Here is an 8,707-nt window from a genome sequence, read left to right as displayed (position 1 = left end):
TTTCAAGGCAGTTTGGAAAAACATCTATATATATAAAAGACTAAAATGCTAAGTGACCATCCGACCAGTCTCTATGACATGCACTGACCATTAGGGGGCAGGCGCTCAATGCAGGAGCTGCTGTGACACGCACTGGCCATTTACAGAGAAACAGCACCACAGACCTGGCACCCACAAAGCAACACTTGGTTTCCCCCAAGTGAGACATGGGCCCTATCACCACCTTGGAGCGACAGTCCACCAAATTGCAGCCACTGCTGCCAAGACCCCATGGCACAAAATGTGGCCCAAGCCCAGCCCAGCCCAGAAATGGTGGCTGTAGGCCCAGGTAATAATGTCACGTAGCAATGCCCAGCTTCCTTTCCCTAGCAACAGACCATTTAACAATAAATGGCACCTTGGACCTGGCACCACAAAGCAATACTCAGCTTCCCCTAAGTGGCACACAGACCCCACCACCAACCCAGAGCAGCAGACCACCAAATTGCAGCTGATGCTGCTGAGAACCCATGGCACAAAATGCGGCCCACTCCCCAGCCAGAAACAGTGGCTTCAGCACTGGGTAATGACATCACGTAGCAATGCTCAGCTTCCTCTCCCTAATGACAACTAACCTCCTTGCAGTTTCTTCAGCCCAGAAACACAACTTGCTTTATAGCCAGGTATAAACATTTTACATTTTAACCAAATGTCTGTGAAGCATTTTCCCGTGCCTCATCTCATTTGATCCTCACAGAAGTTCTGGAGTAGGTAGATAGGAGATTCAATGGAATCCTATTTTCTTTTTATTAGCGGGAAAATGGAGATTTATAAAGCTTAGAAACTTGACCCAACTGAAAACAAGAAATAGTGGACCTTGAAAATGACTTCAGGTTTTCTTATTGCACAGAATATAGTCAAACACTGCTGCAGTTAAATATTTTACCCTTTGTTCTCCCTGCATGATATATAATAATAATCTGCTTCACGTTGATATTTACTGCTGTGTTGCTGACAATTACGTGAAAGAGAAGTTGGGGTGCTTCACTGGGGTGCAAAAAGTTTAGCTAAATCAGAGAGCAGGTCTAATTAAGCAAGTTTATTCTATATATATAAAAGGCTAAGTTGACTCGTGCATGCACAATACATATAAAGCTCTCGCTGGTGCCAATCACACGTGTGTGTGTGTTTTTTTAAATATGTATTTTATTAATTTTTTACAGAGAGGAAGGGAGAGGGATAGAGAGTTAGAAACATTGATGAGAGAGAAACATCTATCAGCTGCCTCCCGCACACCTTCTACTGGGGATGTGTCCGCAACCAAGGTACATGCCCTTGACCGGAATCGAACCTGGGACCTCTCAGTCCGCAGGCCAACGCTCTATCCACTGAGCCAAACCGGCCAGGCCACACGTGTGTGTTTTGATCTGTCATTGTCGATCATGAATTTGGTTGACACTTCTATTATAGAGAAAGGGCAAATAGTGATATTAAAATATTTCTTCTAATTAATTTCCTTTCAATGTGCACCAATTTGTGCACTGGGCCACTAGTATAAAAGAAAAGAGAATGAAAAAAGTATTAAGGCTGAAATCACAGCATTGTTCTGTAAAATATGTTGCAGTAACAAAATAAATATGAGCGCCTCTTCCAGGTGAAGGCTACAGGCATTCGGAATGGTCCAGCATTGGACATGCCATCAGAAGAGGCTGTCCTACAATAGTCTCTACAAAACCAGGCTGTCCCGAACCCCTGGTAATAGAAATGTTTACCTTTATTAGTATACTAAGAAGGCTGGGAAAGCACCAAAATCTGCATGTATCCCATGCCCAGGCCAACTTCGTGGAGTTCATGCTGTGAGACCTAAAGTTATAATGAGGTTGTCTAAAGTGAAAAACATGTCAGCAGGGCCTGGGGTGGATCCATGTGAGCTAAATGTGTCCGGGACAAGATCAAGCGAGCGTTCCTTACTGAAGAGCAGAAAACGGTTGTGAAAGTGTTGAAGGCACAAACATAGAGTCAGAAAGCTAAATAAATATGAAGTTTTTTTGAGTAATAAAACCAATTAAAATGCTATAAATAGCCCTGACCGGTTTGGCTTAGTGGAAAGAGCATCGGCCTGCAGACTGAAAGGTCCCAGGTTCGATTCTGGTCAAGGGCATGTACCTTGGTTGCGGGCACATCCCCAGTAGGAGGTGTGCAGGAGGCAGCTGATCAATGTTTCTCTCTCATCGATGTTTCTAACTCTCTATCCCTCTCTCTTCCTCTCTGTAAAAAATTAATAAAAAGATAAATAAATAAAAATGCTATAAATAAATTAATTAATATGAGAAAAACTGGCTTTAACAATAGTTAAATTATTTGTTATACAAGCACACTCCCGATAATACTAACGTAACTTGTGACTTTCAAAGAAGGATATATAGTATTCAGCCTTTAGTTACCAAGCTAAAATTCCCAGAACTGAGTTCCAAGTAATATCCGTTTTATGATATGCTGTTATAGGAAAGCTGGTGAAGAGAAAACTAACCATAGAAATGCATACTATATGATTCTTTGTAGTTTCTACAAGTGAAATAGAAATTTGGTTCTGTACTTTCTAACACCTGCTGAAAAAGATTTTAATGAAAACCTTTGTTGAAAATAAAATAAAATATTTAGGAGAGACATCCTTTCCTTATACTAAAACTAGTTAGAAGTACTATTAAAGAGAACACTAGGAGATTGTATTGGTTAAATGTTCAACAAATCTGGATCAATATGACAACATGCCCTCTCTGCTCCTACTCTGTGGTTGATGGATGAACTCAATGAAATATTATAGTGGTGTAAATTTTCACCATTTCAATTAATGATCTCCAGAAATACTTGATAGTAAGCATAGTTTATCCAAATGTTCATCATCATCATTCCTCAAATCTGTGGAGATCCTTCCCTCTCCTCAGCAGTTGACCTTGACCCAGAGCAAAATGAAGCTTTCAGTTGTGACCTCTCAATTCTCCATCCCTGATTTTAAGCATTTTCTGTAGAGGCAACCCCCTTACCTTCTAACACCAGTTTCAAAAAACAAAAAGGAAATATCCTATTCTGACTCAGATTAAATCTTTCCCCTATGCTTTTCTATTTGGTTTCTTTTTATGAGTTATCTTTAATGATATTATCTATTTGATATAATACATCCTAGGTTCTGATAGCTAAATTCTTTGTTCCTGGCTTCCTTAGGCTTTTGGAAGATATTTAAAACAATCAATTTAAAATCTTTGTTTAGTAAGTCCAATGCCTACACTTCCTTGGGGACTGTTTCTATAACCACACAGAAACTTCATTTCTTTAATATGACCTTTTCTCTTTTCTTCCTTTTTGATTCAAACTTACCTCATCCAGCACCATGACTCACCTGCCTCCTTCTCCCTTGCATCCACCCTCTTAATTATTAAGCCCTCAGAACAATGAGGCCCTGATCTGCATCAAATAATCTTAAGAACAAAGACTGGTTTCTATTGACCACAGAGACAGAGTTTCAATCAAACTAAAGATAATATCTAGGCTTTAGGTGTGTTTCAGCTTCAGACCCAGAAAATAGGCAAAAACAGATGAAGAGGCACCATGGTGATATCAGGACCAGATGCATTAATCAACTATCCCCTACCCTAGTGCCAGTCAATATGTAGAGACCACAACTCTAACTCTTTTAGTCACCATGATTAATGATTTTTCCCCTATATGACCCATCCTGGAGAAGCCAAAGGGTTGCCAGGTCTTTGAGCATTACCTCACCTGTGACTCTGGGCCACTTCTCAAGTTATAAAACCTTACTTTCTTTGCTGCAAAGTCTTGTCTTAATGGGCTTTGATGTGTGCAAGCAAAGGAACCGCTTCTATTAATTTCTCTTTTGTTCCTCTGAGTGAACTAGATTTTCTTTTTTATTTATATGGGTCATAATTTGTTGTTGCTGTTAAAAACAGGGCATCCTATATAATATCCTATATAATAAGAGAGGAATATGCTAATTATCTGTTACGCCATGAGGCATAACGACCAACTGCGTAACAATTGGATCATGGATTAGCAGGAGGGTGGGACAGTGAGCTACAAGCAGGCAGTGGAGAGCTACAGGAGGGGCCAGGGAAGCAAGCTATGAGGGGGGAGAGGGAGAGGGGGGACTGGGAGAGCTACAGGAGGGAGGCAGCAAGCTACTGGCTACAAGCGGGTGGAGAAGAGATACAGGAGGGGGCAGGGCAGCAAGCTATGAGGGGGGTGAGGGGAGGAGGGTGGGGCTACAGGAGGGTGGGGCAGCAGGCAGAGAGCTACTGGAGGGTGGCAGTGAGCTACTGGCAAGCTACTGGCACACAGATTCATGTGCAGGGCTACTAGTTTTAAATATTATAATGTGACAATCTAAAAATCAGATTCTCCCCCACCCCAAGATTTGCTATTGCTGCTTATTGTGGGTCATTATTGTTCATTTGGTTTATTGACTTTACCAAACTACTCTGTGTCTTTATTCTCTGTTGTGTGTGATCACTGAAGTCTCTGTTCCATTAGCTTAGTGGTCAACAAATGTTTTGACAATGATTTTCTTAAACTCCTGCCTCTCCCTGCCCCGCCCCCCCAAAAACAACAACAACAACAACAACACCCTCTTCTAATCTTTGCAGATTGGTTCTGCATGAGGTCACTCCTTCAACACTTACCCAAGCTATTTACAATTCTACTTTACCTTTACCTTTTGCTTGTGTGGAGCCTGAAAGTCAACCAGAGATAAAAGCTTAGAGTCTTCTCATGTGTCATCTGAGCATGCATCCAGCTCTGCACATGGAGACCAGTCTAACTCAGAGATAAATAAAGATCTTTTCCAAAATTCTATGCCATTTAAACGGAAATGCTTTTCACCTGGGAAATTTTCAAAACAGGCATCACCAGTCACCTGTAAAACAATAAAAAAATAATAATCTAAATAAACATCTTGGGAGGCAGAAAGCAGAGTAATCAGGAGCAGAAGCACAGAAGTCATTTGCTTTATCAAGTACATAAATGTCTAATTACCTAGAACAAATATCCAATTTTATGTATCCAAGCCTTCCTATTCTCAAAATAATTATAACATTTATCTAGCTCTTTGAGTTAGGCACTAATTTAAGTGTTTTATGTATATTAAATTATTGAATCCTCACATCAATCCTATGAGATAGATGCTGTTTTATAAACGAGGAAACTGAAACAGAGATGTTCAGTGCCTTGAGCATGATGGCTACAAAGGTGATGATGGTAAACTTGGGATTCAGCCTAGGTGGTAGGACTTCAGCGTATTTGCAATGACTCATCCCTTTCTCTGTCTTTAAGCAGTAGTAATCACACAAAACCCATCTTTTAGGGTTACTTTGAGGATTAAATAAAATGATTTGCACATAATAAGTACCCACGTCTCAGAAATGAAAAGCTCTCATAGTTATGGAATTGTAAGAAATGTAACTTTCCAAGGAACTTACCAAACTATATTGATTTCAAACTATAGGGACCAATAACTAAATGATTTTATTTCTCTTTCAGTCCAGCAAAAAAACCATGTGTTTATGGTCAACTGATATTTCTTATAATGATGCCAAAACCATTCAGTAGAAAAAGAACAGTCTTTTCAAAAACTGGTGCTGGGCAACTGGACAGCCATATATGAAATGAAGACATTGGACCTTTAACTCACATCATATGCAACAATTAACTCACAATGAATCAAAGACAAAAATAGATATATTGTACTTTATCAAAATTAAAAACTCTGTTTCAGAGTGTTGCTGGAGAAAAGGATTTCTCCATCACTAATTGGATTGGGGTTCATACAATATCTTCAGAAAATGAATATTCTAGGACTGGCATGAGAGAATGAATTGTTTTTATTCACATGAAATTATATCCCTTGGGTTGCAAAGTCCCATGTCCCTTAATTCAGTCCTGAAAAAGGTGCAGCTGGGCCTCCAGCAGAGCTAAAAACAAAGCCAATGTCCAGAGCTTCCATTTCATGGTGAAGTTGAGTCTGGCAGAACATCAAGCTCAATCCAGTCCATCAATCCATTGTGTGGTCCTACTTGGCTGTGAGCCACGTGGGCGAAAGTAGAGGAATGAACCCTCTGAAAAAGGAGTCCCAAGAGAGCAAGAAGGTCAAGAGCCCAAGAGGAAAGAGAGAGAGAAAGAGAGAGAGAGAGAGAGAGAGAGAGAGAGAGAGAGAGAGAGAGAGAGAGAGAGAGAGAGAACCTTTTTTTGAACCCTTGCAGCAGCCACACCTACTCTGGTCACTGACTTACTTCCAGGTGTGACTGATAAATGTGACCTTCCCACATCACCCAGACTTACTAGCCATGTGTCTAAACTGCCTTTGTCCAGTCCTTTCCCCCATCCATCTGCAAGGAGTAGACTTGAAGAGTGATGAACTTTAGCTTTTGGGCAAAGCTGTATAAATGGCATGCCTTTCTTATTTAGTTTCCCCTTTATTTATTTCCTGTTAATAATAACCAGGTTATTAACAGTATCAAGAGTATACTATCAGTGTTTTTTTGTTTTTGTTTTTTGGGGGGTTTCCTATTCAAGCCAATGGATCATTTATTTCTCACTATTTTAAATATTTTGGTATTTTGATAATTTTTATACTTTGTCATGTAGATGCATCACCCTCTTAAAATACTTGGCATTTTAATAAATCTGCAACAGGCTTTTTCATGGAACTTGAAAAGGTGATTCTCAAATTTTCTTGGGAAAGCAAAAGTTGAAAACTAAGATGATTTGAAGGAACATCAAGGGGTGGTGTTTCCTTAGCAGTTATGCAGATTTATTTCTTGGGAATTTGGTGTCATAACTACAAAATCATTGCCAAATATAAGCACATGAAGACTTACCCTTATGTTTTCTTTAGTTCTAAGAGTTTTATCGTTTTACTTTTACATTTAGGTCTTTAATACATATTGAGGATTCTTCAGGCTAAAACCCCAGATGGCAATTCTAACACACACACACACACACACACACACACTTATTTTAAAATAAATTTACTTACTAAAAAGCTATTTTAAACAAGACACTGTGGTATATTTTAAACAAGACACTGTGAGAGAGAAACATAAATTCCAAGAGAATTTAATTGAAAGTCCAAAAGTTAACCCATGCATCTATATATGTATATGTAGTGTGTGTATTATATGTATATGTATACACAATACATATAACTGTTATAAAACTAAAAAAAAAATGGGGAAAGGAATGATGAGCACAAGATTTAGAATGATGGTTCCTCAGATGAGGGGGTAGGTATAAGTAGATGAAGTTTAATTTCCAAGTTCTAGACTACTTATAAGATGGTGGGTTTCTAAGTTGCATTTTAAAAGTACAATAAATTAGGAAAATATAACTAAATACACAGGGTTATTGATGGACAAATAATGAGATTAGGATTATAATCAATTCAGTTCTGTGCATTTGAGATCCATTTCAAATTCATTATTTCTTGCTCATTTTAAAAATATCATGGGACACCCTTCTTTATTTTATTTTCATTGCCCTGATTATGAAACAAATAAAATTTTAGTTGTGTCCAACATGAGGAAGATTTGATTGACTAGCCCAGAGCAACTAACACCTAAAAGAAAAAATTTATTTCAGCACTGAAGATTTTTTTCCCTGTATAGTATAGTTGTAATGCTTGTTATGGTATATAATAACTTCTAATAGACATAGGCTTTTCGGATCCTATACTTTCCTGTTGCCATTTTTTAATCAATAATTTATTACTCAATTGCTTATTGTAACATAGTTTAGAAAGTACAGTCCATAGTGATCCATTAGAAGTCACCATATTTGCCAACAACCAATACAGAGAGTCAGTCCAAAAGTATGCATTTGTCATCTGGGCAAGAGCTTAACAGGCAGCAATTCTATATGGAAATTACTGACCTGCATAAACCAAGTGATCCCACATACCCAGCCTTCTCTCCATTTCTAGCACCTAGACAAATACACTTTCTCCTAAAAAGAAAAAAAAAAGATTTGAGATCTATCTCCTCCAAGAAGTTTACACTTAGTGAAAGTTGTATAGAAATATGGGCCTGCGTGTGTTTGTGTGTGTAAATATACACACATACTATATTTGTATACCACTCTTATTCTTATTTTCAGTATATTTAGCACTTTTAGTAGTCAGCAATCTAAATACATTTAATTTAATAAAACATAAGGTGAAATGTGAGGATAAGGGAAAGAGAATACTTTTGCTTTCCACCTGATGGCTTCCTGCTGGTTAAAAGTTATAACTTTGACTTTTTTAGTGACTGTGTATGTGGTTGCTTAGTTGCTGACAATTTAAAAAACAAATCTTTTCACCTCTGTTGACTCTTGCCAATGCAGGTTAATTTTCCTCAAAGAGAAATGTTGCTCTGAGTCATTCATTATGGCTTCTGAACAAAGAAGTGTGAATAAAAACCAATGGCAGAAGAAAACAGACTTTTTAAAGACTAATCCCATGATGGAACTGTGAGTTTCAAATGGCTAAATATATATTGGTTTTGCCCCGTTGCTCTGCAAAATTTGAGTACAATTAACTGAGGAGCTCAGAACTGGCAAAAAAAAAAAAAAAAAAAAAAAGTTTGGCCATGTAAAAGCAAGTGCAAGAAAGTTTCTCTGAGGAGGAGAGACACTTTCTCCCAGATTCAAGGGTAATGACAGTTACTACCCCATGTTTGAATGT

The 8,707-nt window shown here is 38.3% G+C and overlaps 1 pseudogene across 1 annotated transcript; it reads left to right on the top strand.

Annotated features, from left to right (window-relative positions):
• Positions 1-1,655: 1,655 nt before the first annotated feature.
• On the top strand, positions 1,656-2,014 carry LOC308257005 (large ribosomal subunit protein eL34-like; annotated as a pseudogene). The gene has a single exon. The product of its transcript is annotated as a large ribosomal subunit protein eL34-like (transcript).
• Positions 2,015-8,707: the final 6,693 nt, after the last annotated feature.

This window comes from Plecotus auritus (genome assembly GCF_963455305.1).
Source record: "Plecotus auritus genome assembly, chromosome: 8".
In the NCBI taxonomy this organism is placed as follows: Eukaryota; Metazoa; Chordata; class Mammalia; order Chiroptera; family Vespertilionidae; genus Plecotus; species Plecotus auritus.
The sequence above is the reverse complement of the archived record's forward strand: the minus strand, read 5'-3'. Positions and strand labels throughout refer to the sequence as shown.